This window comes from Bos javanicus, chromosome 13 (assembly GCF_032452875.1).
Source record: "Bos javanicus breed banteng chromosome 13, ARS-OSU_banteng_1.0, whole genome shotgun sequence".
Lineage (NCBI taxonomy): Eukaryota > Metazoa > Chordata > Mammalia > Artiodactyla > Bovidae > Bos > Bos javanicus.
In genome coordinates, this window is record NC_083880.1 from 70695831 (window position 1) to 70708152 (window position 12322).

The following is a 12322-nucleotide window of genomic DNA, read 5'->3' on the forward strand; positions in this document are numbered from 1 at the left end:
TTCTTAAAACCAGCAAATGTATCTATTTTCTACGCATGTACAAATGCTTTCCTTTTGCCTCTTGGAGTATTACTGCAAACAGATTGTCAGCCACATATTGTTATCAATACTATCATTCAAGTGAAGCTGACTAAGTCATTATAAAAGAGGTCATCAATAACTAAAAATCGTGTTACAGAGAATACCATTTTAAACACAATCTAGGCATAAACAAGATGTGCAGGCTTTAGTCAATGGCACGCTTACTTCAAATAACACCAAATAAAAATAATTAAGGAAAAAAAAAAACGGTCTTCAGCAGAAGAATCAGGCTAATCCTTTACAGTTAATTCAAGTGAGCTCCGACACGCTAAAAGACACACAAACAGAACGTCCGGTTGGGTCTGGCGGGGGGAGAGGCTCAGCTTGCTGTCCCCATCACTGGGTTCACATCACCGAGTGTTGCTGCACCTACTGGCAGGGCTGGGGTCCCCAAAGGTGGACTGGGGAGCTCTGGGCACCCACAGGGTCTATGAAGTCAGGTCAGCTTATCCTGTGGGCCTTTTCCCGAACTTTGCAGTTTATAAGCATATCTGCTACTACAAACCGGAACCCCCAAGAACAGGGACACAGCGTGCTTTGCTCCCTGTTCTATCCTCTGCACAGGTACTCAATAAGGACTTGGTGAGCAGGTGAGTGGATTATCTCTCTGGACTCTCACAACGACCTGGGAGAGAAGCAGGATGGATGCTGTTAACCTTTGTTACAAATGAGGAAACTGAGGCTCCCAAGGGCTGATGGGCCACATGGTCAGTGGATGGTGGAGCCTAGGAGAGTGAGGTTCTCTTAACTCTGAGCTCAGACACTCCTGATTCCCAAGAGGAGTCTAAGCAGGATAGGAGTAAGCACTTCAAGGATCCTTGTGCTTAGTCGCTCAGTTGTGTCTGACTCTTGGCGACCCCTTGGGGACTGTAGCCTGCCAGACTCCTCTGTCCATGAGATTTCCCAGGCAAGAATCCTGGAGTGGGTTGCCATTTCCTTCTCCATGGGTGCACAGCAGAGGCGTTAACGACAGTGAAGTGGTTACCTAGGTGATGGAAGAGTTGAGAGGCCAAAGGGAGGAGGGAGGAGCAATTCGGAAATAAACACTCACAAGGAGACACTGCCTCCCCAGGGAAGGTGGGACAGAGGGAGGAGGCGAGGGCCCCGGAGCCCGGGGAGGGGGCACCTGTGGGAGCTGGAGCTGCGGTGGCCTCTCTGGTGGGAGCTGGAGAAAAGGAAGAGACTCCCTGGCTGTTCAGGAAGGTACCTGTGATGGGGACAGAGGGGAGAGACACCCCAGCTTTTTCCTTTCTCCCACCTTAAACAATCTCCAACACCAGTGCCCATCACTGGCCAAACCGAGCTAGTGGCAAGTTGTCAAGAGGTGGTGAGAAACGCAACCTGAGGGGTTAGCTCCCTGTGACGGAAGGCTGAGCAGGAGAAGGCAAAGAATGGGATCCAGGATGGACAAGCAGGCTGGGGCTACCACCCTGCATCCGTTCATTCATTAACTAAAGAGTCGATTCAAAAATTATTCAGTGAGGACTTCCGTGGTAGTCCAGTGGTTAAGAATCTGTCTGTCAATGCAGGGGACACAGGTTCAATCCCACATACTGCAGGGCAACTAAACCCGAGCACAACCATGAAAGCCTGCGAAGAGAAGTCACTGCGTCGAGAAGCCCATACACCGCAAACAGAGAAAGCCCGTGAGCAGCAGTGAAGACCCAGCACAGCCATAAATAAAATAATAAACATTCAGTGAGTCTAACCACTATAAACAATGATTCACTGAGCATCCGTCGTGTGCCAGGCACCATGTTAGACACTGAGCTACACTGGATGACACATTTCTTACTCCTCGTAGGGAGGAGTTTCCGTGGAAGCGACCAGAGGCAGGGAAGGAGATGTAAGTTATCTCTGTGGGTGAGTGGGGCAGTAGGCTGTGATGTGGGGAAGGAATTTGAAGCTAATCTTTCTGGAGTGTATGGCAGACACTGAAGGCTTTACAATCATATATTTCCCCAAATAGCTCTACAGACTATTATGCTAATATCACTCTTATATGCTAATATTACAATGATGTAATATTCTTCCCATTTCACAGATGAAGAAACTGGGGCTCACAGAGGTTAAGCAAGTTTCCTATGTTACACAGCTTGCAAGTGGCAAGGCTGGGATTCTCTCAGGACTGTTTGCCCTTGAATCTCTGCTCTGTCCACACAATATGCTGTCCCTGGACTTCTACCATCTTGCAGGCACTGGAGGCTGTGCAAGGGTCTGGTTCCTAGCTCCTGCAGTGGGATTTCCTGGGGGGACATCCACCCAGCAGGGCTTCAAAAGACATCCAGCACCTGACTCTGAGCTCAGATTGTTAAGCCTTATTACCAGTGGTTTCAAAAAACTACAAGCCTCAAAAAAGTGAAAAATGCAAAATGCGTTTTCACTCATTGGTCTAGTGACTTACTAATTCAAAAATCTCCTTTATTTATTGAGTTATGCCTGCCCTTGAGATCTAGAGCACTGGGAACAGAGGTTTAAAATGTTGAAAGGGTATTTCCTTTAATATAAAATGGAATTTAAAGTCTGAAAGCAAATATGATTTAAAAAGAAACAGAAACATTTCTTTTAGCTATCTGTTCTTAAAGATGAGTGGTGTCTCTACATCAGGTATTTGTCAGTATCACCTCTTCATTTATTAAGAACAAGTCCGGGGATTTTGTGGCTGGTCCGTTGGCTAAGACCTCCCAATGCAGGGGGCCCAGGTTCGATCCCTGGTCAGAGAACGAGATCCCACATGCTGCAACAAAGATGGAAGACCCAGGTGCTGCAAGTAAGACCTGGCACCGCCAAATAAATAAATAGCTTCGGGAAGTGATATGTGAATGAGGCACTGAAAGTGAGACTTGACCAATGGACAATGAAGGAGGGTCTTTTCATCAGAGAGAACAAACACAAGAGCGACAGCAGGGGTCCTGGAAAAACAAGCATATTGGATGAGCTACAAACAGGGTTTCTTGTCTTGTGAACATGGAGTGGCTGGGGACTAGCAGCCAGATAAGAAGCAGAGGAGGTGGGTGGGGCTTAGGCTACAGAGGGCTTTTTATTCCCTATTCAGGCACTTAGATGCAAGTCACCAAGCCAGGCTCCGCAGAGCATCCAAATAGAGACTCTTTTCTGAGACAGTGGGAGCATACTTTAGTACCAAATGATCAAGATTTATTCTCACACAGGCTACCCTGTGGCAAGCAGGACAGCAGACCTGCTAATGGGAGGTCTGAAGCTAGGAGCCGGTGCTGGGGGCAAATCTTAGTTCCATCACTTAGCAAGTCCATTGGTTTCCCTAAGCCTTGGATTCCTTAGCAAAATGCTATACAGCTCCGAGAATATTGGGAGGATTAAATGAGAAAATGCAGGCATGAAAAGTGTGAGGATGTTAAGAGAATGAAAAGACGAGCCACAGATTGGGAGAAAATATTTGAAAAAGACTATCTGATAAAAGCCTTGTATCCACAGTATACAAAGAACTCTTAAAACTCAACAATAAGAAAACGGTCTAATTAAAAAATGGGCAAAAGATCTGAATGGAAAGCTCATCAAAAAGGATGTACAGACAAAAGATGAGCAAATGAGAAGATGTTCAGTATCATATGTCATTTGTTGGTGGCGGTGTTCAATTACTAAGTTGTGTCTGACTCTTTGTGACCTTGTGGGCTGCAGCATGCCAGGCTTCCTTGTCCTTCACTATCTCCTGGAGTTTGCTCAAACTCATTTTCGTTGAGTCAGTGATACTATCTAACCATCTCATCCTCGGCCGCCCCTTTCTCCTTTTCCCTCAATCTTTCCCAGCATATGTCATTGGGAACCAAAAACTTAAAAAACAAGAAGCTACCTCTACACATCTACCAGAACAGCCAAAATTCAGAATCCTGATAACACCAAATGCTGGTGAGGATGTGGAGCCACCGGAATGCTCATTCATTGCTGACGGGAAAGCAAAATCTGTACAGCCAGTCTGGAAGACAGTTTGGTCATTTCTTCTAGAACTAAACACACTCTTATCACATGACCCAACAATTTCTGTCTGGTATTTGCCCAAATGAGTTGAAACTGACCGTCCACACAAAACCTACACATGAATGGTTACTGCAGGTTTACTTACAACTGCCAAAATTAAGAAATGAACAAGATGTCCTTCAATAGGCAAATGGATAAGCAAGTCATGGTTCTTCCAAATGATGGGACTTGGTAATATAAAGAAATGAATTCTTAAGGCATGAAAGGATATGGAGGAAATATACATGCACACTGCTAAGTGACAAAGCCAGCCTGAAAGCCTTCATACTGTACAGTTCCAACTCTGTAACATTCTGGAGAAGGAAAAACTACGGGGGCAGTAAAAAGATCCATGGTTTCCAGGGACCTCTGGGGAGAGATGAATAGGTGGAGCACAGAGGGTATTTCAGAGAAGGCAATGGCACCCCACTCTAGTACTCTTGCCTGGAAAATCCCATGAACGGAGGAGCCTGTTAGGCTGCAATCCATGGGGTCGCTAAGAGTCGGACACGACTGAGCAACTTCACTTTCACTTTTCACTTTCATGCATTGGAGAAGGAAATGGCAACCCACTCCAGTGTTCTTGCCTGGAGAATCCCAGGGATGGAGGAGCCTGGTGGCCTGCCGTCTATGGGGTCGCACAGAGTCGGACACGACTGAAGTGACTTAGCATAGCATAGCATAGCATAGCATAGAGGGTATTTAGGGCAGCGAAACCTCTGCAGGATCCTTTCCTGGTGGATCCCTGTCATTATACATTGTTCATCTCCTGTAGAATTGCACAATACAGGGTGGATTCAAATGCAAAGGACAGACTTCAGCTAATAATAATGGATCAATTTTGTTTCACCCCTGTAACAAATGTGTCACACTGACGCGAGCTGTTAGAAATAGGGGGAGCTGAATGTGGGAGGGAGGCAGAGGGTAGAGAGGAGCTCTGGACATTCTGCTTAACTTTTCTGAACCTGAAACTGCTCTTTAAAAAACAGAAGTGTGACAACGGTGCCTGGTATGCAGCAGGTGCTTGACAAATGATGGCTCTGGGCTGGGTGTGAGGTGGACAGTGAGCTGATGGCAGAGGTGGTTAGAAACTTTATGCTTCCTATTTGTCCTTCCGTACAAAATGTCAATCCATCTCTCTGCAGAGGCAGAGTTATTGTGTATATTCATGAAAGGGCAGAATTCAGCTATGAGTCCACCAGAAAGGCATTGCAAGGAGTAGCACTGCCCTCATGGTTTATTTATTCCTTCTGGGAGATGCTAATATTATTCTGTGTCTCCTTCCCCTTCTAACTTTATATAATTAGAAGGATAAAAAATTGTGTTTATCCAGACGTACATGGAGAAAGATGGGGCAGCCAGCAATGTAAAGGAATTTATACAAAGTAATTTACAAGCAGCCCAGAACGTTCATTATGCTTTATCTATATTTTGCAAGCTTGAGAAATAGCTAATCTGGTACTCCTTGTTTGATATTCAAGACGAGGGAGGAAGTCACATAGAGGAGAAACAAGCTCCTCGATGGTGATGTAAGAGGAACTGCAAGAGCCTGGCCAGGAGATGAAGGGCCAGCTCTGGCTCAAGGGGAGGAAAAAACCAGTGGAAGGTTTTTTCCTTCCAGTAGAAGGAAGACATAACTGGAAAGCCACGGAGATCCAAAAAGCGCCCCACCCCCTGCCCCAACACAACTCAAGAGGAAACACTGTCCCTCTAGAATCAACCTGTTCCTTGTGGTTTTAGGACAAAGCCCAGCGGGAGGTTGTAGAAGTTTAACAAATAGCTCTCTGGAGAAAGCAGTGGCCCTGATCTGTAACATCTGCTGACTTCTGTGATATAAGTACTCCCACCATGACTGATACCAAGCTGCCAACATGGCATCAAAAAGCTCACAGAATTCCTGAAAATTTCCCCATCAGCTCCAGGACACCACTGACCTGACCAAACCCCACAGTGCTTTGCATGATCTGAGGGTCTGGGGCCTGTTTCCCACTCCAGCCCCATGCCTCCCTCCCCACGTTACCCATCTTTCTGTTGTTCAAATGAATGACATCTGCTCTGACCACAGGGCCTTTGCACGTGTAAAGGGACACCCTCAACCCCACAGGCTGGCAACATCTCACTCTTCAGCTCTCAGCTCAATCTTCCTTTCTCAGGAAGCCTTCTGTGATCTTTCCATCTTAGACTCTGACAGCTTCCTGTATTTGTCTTCAGAGCTCTTAGGACAGTTGTATTTCTGAGACTATCGGACTAACCCATGGCTCTCTTCCACACCCTATTTAAGAAAGGGCACCCCATTTACTAAACCCTCTACAGGGTACGGCACAAAGTAGGTGTTCAACAATTATCTGTTCAATATATGAATTATACTGTGTTTGAAAGGCTGAGAACCAGAAAGGGGCTGGGTCCTTTGCTTTTAGCCATACAATTGATTTTAGGTAACTTGGCTTGAGTTCCGGGCTCTTCCCTGTACGCAAGGCTGGCATAGTAAGCCTGGATCCCGGCTCAAATTCTTCCTCTCCTTGTAGCTGACCCTCACCCCACCTGCAGACCCAAGATTGACTGCCAGCTATTGCCTCCAACAGGAGAGAGGCAGGGGACGGGCAGGCTCTGAAGGCAGACCTGAGGTCTATCACTAACTCTATCAACCTGAGGCAGCTGACTGACTTTCCCCGAGCCTCACTTCACCCAATGACATCATCAAAACCCTCTCCACCTCTGCAAACTTGTAAGGATGAAAAGCAGTAAGAAATAAAAGTACCCGCTGTATTTTAAGAGCTCAATGCAAATATGTAAATTCAGTTTTATTATTGTTTTAGACCAGTGGTTTTCAAAATAGCCAATAGCATCAATGATACCTGGGAACTCTTTAGAAATGCCAATACTTGAGTCCCAGCCCAGACCCACTGAATCAGAAACTCTGGGATGGGGATGAGTAATTTGCATTTAATAAGCCCTCCAGGAGATTCTTTTGCACACTCAGGTGTGAATGTACAGACCATTCAATGTTCAGTTATTTAACATAGGGGTGCCATGGCACTTCAATATGTCTTGGGCAAGACGAAAATATCTTACTGAAACTGGCCCATGAGACTAGAGACCCACCTGCACTGCGTGTAAGGTACAAAAATTTATCTTTGTGAAATGTGTAAGGTGTTCCAGGTACTATTCTAGAAGCCCATGGATGCCATGCCATTTGATTCTCATAGTAACCCATTTTATGGATGAGGAAAATCAAGGCTCCAAGAAGTTGAATAACTTAAAGAGAAGGTGTAAGGTTGAGAGCTTCCTTATAAAGTGGTAGGGACCCTACCCCTCCAACCCCCACCACTGACACCCACTGTCTCCACACCCCCTCTATGCCAGTTCTGACTCTGACACCATCCCATCCCACTGTGTGCCCCCCTGCCCCCATCCATCCCGGGCCAGAGGAGAGGGCTCAGTTTCCTTGTCTGCATGGCACTAACTCTTAAACAAAGCACAACTCCTCCTCTCTTCCTCCATCATCAAAGGTAACCCAATAAATCAGTCTTCTCAAGTCATATCCACTTAAGAGAGAATCACTTCAGAGAGGTGGGGCCGGGGAGGGACTATCACTTGGATACAAGATGTTCTTTTCTCCCCTGTCTTCTGGGCACTGAGGAAGGTAAAGGAAAGGTGCGATTTTTCAGAGAAAAGAGATCTGACTCATTACAATGAATTGTGGACCTGAAAAATCATTTCTTAGAAGCACTGGAAATGTTAATGCCATCATCTCGCACGAATGGAGAGGGAGAAGGCAGGTAATTGTGCCGAGACTGCCTGGGTATCCCATTGAAGCTAAAGGTCTCCACATTCAATCTTGATTGAATTACCATTATCAGGGGAGAGAGGTGGCCTGGGTACCACAGGGAAACAGCCTGGCATTCGGTGCACCTCCCAGGGCAGCCAGTTCCCTGTTGGCTGGGGCTTAACTGTTCCCTTCTGCAGGGCCCTTTGGGGAGCTGCTCTGATGGATGAAACCTTTGGGGCTCTGCAGGGGGCTTAAGCACCGATGAACAGAGAACCGAGAGAAGTTAGAGGGACAGTGGCCTAACTGATGACTTTGTGGCTTCATTCCAAGCAGAGTGGCCAGCCTACACTCCACGAAGGGGATCTTCTGAAGAAAGGAAGGGAGGTTTCTGATCTAGATTACTTTAGAAGCAGAATCGGAGACAAAGATGGAGTGTAAAGACTTGATCTAGGAGATGACCCCAGGAAACACTGGAAAGGGGATGGGAAGTGAAATGGAGAAAGAAAGAAAGGAAGGAGAAAGAAAGAAAGGAAGGAGAAAGAAAGGAATTCAATAAGGGGTGTGTCATTAAGCAAGTTATCACCAAAGATAGTTGGGCTTGCTTACTCCTGTTAGGGAACTCCAGGGGAGACTGTGAACACACATCCCAAAGATAATTCCACCTTAGCGGGGAGGTGCCTGGGGAACTTATATTCCATCCCCCACCAGTCATACGTTGAGAACTGCTCCGGGGACATCCAATTTCCTGGGAGTCCTGACCTGCCCCACAAGCAGGCAGAGAGGGATACAGTGACTGGAACAAGGCCTCTGATAAAAAGGACACTGAGGGTTGCTGCACAAGGTTTCTCTGTAAGGCCCAGGCAGGAGCCACCCTCAGAGACGGCAAAGGAGAAGAAGGAATTGGGAGCCCCATTTTGACATCCAGCTCAGTCTACCCAGAAATCAGGAGAGAAAGCTATGAGACGAAGCCCTTGGGTTTGTTTTGAACCTGAGTCTCTCCCTACAAGTGAAAATGGCTTCTCTGAAGAGCTCATGCAGTCTGCTATCTGTCCTGAGGTCAGAGACCTCAACACATTTTCCCCTAAAAGCACGGGTGTGTCCAGGTGCAGAGGGACTCCTTGGTAGGGAGCTCATGGCATCCAGGCAGCCAGAGCCCAGAGCTCTGGTCCTCTCTGTCCTTCAGACCCTCTGTGTGACCGTGGGCAAGGGTTCTACATCTCTGGACCGCTGCTTATTGCCTGTGAACTGAGAGAGGCTAGACTTGGTCTCATCTAGATTTAAAAGCCTACACAGTCAGCTTCAGAGTCAACAATTATTCATCTTAGCTTTCCCTCTTTGCACTGAAAGATAAGACACTGTCAGAAAGACGAAGTGACCTTGTTGAAGGTCATGCATGAGGTCAAAGGCAGAACTGAGACTAGCACCCAGGTCTGCTGGACCCCATACCTGGTACTCCATTACACCTGAGCCTAGAGGTTTGTTTAAATTAGGCGGTTGGAAGTCTCAGAAAATATCCCAGATCTCTTGTTTGCCAGTCAGACTTCTGCACCTGCCTCTCTAAACTGGGAGCTAATCTCTGTGAATGAGAGGTCTGTATGCTCAGCATCGCGAATCATCAGGGAAATGCAAATTAAAACCACAATGAGGTATCACCTCACACCTGTCAGAAGAGCCATCATCAAAAAGACCACAAATAACAAACATTGGTAAGGATGTGGAGGAAAGGGAACCCTTGTACACTGTTGGTAGGAATGTACATCGGTGCAGCCACTGTGGAAAAACAGTATGGGGATTCTTCAAGAAACTAAAAACAGAACTACCAGATGATCCAGCAATTCTACTCCTGGGTATACATATCCAAAGAAAATGAAAACACTAATTTGAAAAGATATATGCACCCCAAGATATGACAGCGACCCAAGTGTACATCAAGAGATGAATGGATAAAGAAGATGTGGTGTACACACACACACACACACACACACACACACAGAGGAATATTAGTCAGCCATAAAAAAGAATGGAATCTTGCCATTTGCATGACCTGGGGGGCATCATGCTCAGTGAAGAAAGAGAGAGAAAGACAAACGCTATATATTATCACTTATCTGTGGAATCTAAAATATAAAACAAATGATTATAACAAAACAGAACCAGACTCACAGATGTACAGAATAAACTAGTGCTTACCAGCAGGGAGAGGAAAGGGGGAGGAGCAAGATGGGGGTAGCCAATATTTTATAAGAACTTTCAATGGAATATAGTCTAAAAAGTAACTGAATCACTGTGTTGTACACCTGAAACTAACGTAACATTATATTAATGCATCAAAAGAAAAAAGAAAATAAGATGAAAGGTTCGTAACCCTGAGAAGTGTATGGGTGTCACCAGCGCATCTGATCTACATATCTTTAGAACTGAGATTGCTGGGTACCACCCCTGGAATGTCTGCTGTGACAGGTCTGCAGAGGGATGCAAAAATGAGCCTTCTAAACAGTTCTTAGGTGCTGCTGCTCCAGGAAGCACACTTTGAGAACAACGGGACTCTGTCTACAGATTTCCTTGTCCTCTGCCTCTGGCTTGGTTTAGCTATTGGAAAGCACAGGCAGAGACTGGATGAAGTTGGGGGGGTGGTATCAATCGATACCTGGGAGGCATCGACACTTCTCCTTTCAGCTCTTTGTTGGGGCCACCACAGGCTGCCTGCAAGGCCACTAAAAGGTCATGCCTTCAGCTAGGTTGCCTTCCTCTGGGTCCTGGGAACTTCTTACAGAGTCTTCTGTGGCCCCAGGTGTGGCATTTAGCCCCAGGGCACTGCACTATTCCTGTAGTCTGCCTATAGCTAGCTCACATCTTCATGAGAAAAATAAAAACCAACAAAAACCACTTGATTAAGTTCTCTTCAAATCACCCTATTTGAAGGTCCCATCAGTTTTCTACTGGGACCCCAACAGAGTCCAGGAGAACCTGTCATTTGATAAAAGAGAAGCCTCATTTGATAACATGTGCGCCCCCTGGGATCAGTTCCTCGCCTCCTGCAATCTCCTTCCTGACAGGCCAAGAAGGGCCCTCTCCAACTTGCACAGGAGGAATGCTGCAGTATTCTAGAAATTTCCCCTCGTCCACTGCCTGTGCCCCGGGGTTGCTTAAAAGCAAAGCGCTCCTTTATTCTGTTTCTCCCATTCATTTCCTTCCCTTTCACTCTCTTTCCTTTCTACTCCCTGGAAACCCCACTGTCTCTATTACTAAATTCTAAACAGAAGCATTTGGAAGAAAGGGCTTATTTAGCCAAGGTTTCTCTTGCATTGTTTCATTTGCAGGCAGCACCCTCCCTCCATCTCCCCTCCTTTCATCTTCTCTGTCCTCCTGGCCTGGGCCTTTGTCCTCCACACCAGCCTCCCAGAGCCCTGGGTTCCTTGGGATGCTAATCATACCCGGTGCTCTTCTTGCGCCAAGAATATTTCTATTTATCAAGCCAGGGCAGACTTCGCCTTCGGGAGGGACACATACAAGGGCAGGAACACTTTCCAATCCTTCGGGCTGCTTCTCTTTTTCCTTTCTCATTTCAATTCCAGGACGCTTTTCTTTTTTCTTTCTGTCTCGGTCCTCTTTGTGCCTTGCCCTGCTTTTGGATGCACTGGTTACTTGGCACTGTCTACTCTCAGGACTGAGTGCAGACCCGTCCAGCCACAGTTTTGCTGCAGAATTACTGATACTTACTTTACAAAGGAGATTCAACTCTCTTTAAACCCAGCAAACCCGTGTTCAATCCCTGGGTTGGGAAGATCCCCTGGAGAAGAAATACCACTCCAGTATTCTTGGCCGGGAAATCCCACAGACAGAGGAGACTGGTGAGCTATAGTCCATGAGGCCACAGAGAGTCGGACACAACTGAGCAACTAACACACACACGGACACACACACAAATCCAGCAAAGTGGTATCACTAGCTGTCTAAATTTCCTCTGTCTCTGTTTGGGCTTCCCCTAAAGTAGATGTAAGATGAGAATTCCAGTGCAAGCAGTTTATGTAGGAAGAGAAGGGGACACCAGGGGGAGTAGGGGGTTGGGGGGGGGGTGAGACAGCCAAAAGAAGGAGCCCAGGAAGGGTGAGTTTCCAAATCTACTACTACTGTGGGCAGCTGCAGCCCACTCCCCATGGAAGCTCTGGAAAAAGGTGAAGACCATACACCCCAGCAGGGTTGGAGGTGAGGAGCTGGGCTATTTGTGGTCCAGGGAGAGATGGTCTCGAGCCTGGACAGAGCATCCTGCCTCAGCTTTGGAGAAAGTCCTCAGGCAAAGAGATGCAAACAGGGCAGCACTCCAGGTGAGTGTGTGTGGGGACCAGTGAGGCGCCAGGGCACACGCTTTAGAGGTGCTTGCTCTCAGAGTCAGGAAGGTGCCGAGTCAACAGCTGAGGCCAAGCGGCCCCCAGAATGTCACATCCTGGAGGTCGCCCACCTCACCCTAGCTGCATCCCT

General features: G+C 46.9%; 1 protein-coding gene across 5 annotated transcripts in view; it reads right to left on the reverse strand.

Annotated features, from left to right (window-relative positions):
- The window catches only part of PTPRT (protein tyrosine phosphatase receptor type T), a 594083-nt gene that overhangs the window by 55711 nt on the left and 526050 nt on the right, over positions 1-12322 (reverse strand). The gene's annotated exons all lie outside the window — the stretch shown is intronic.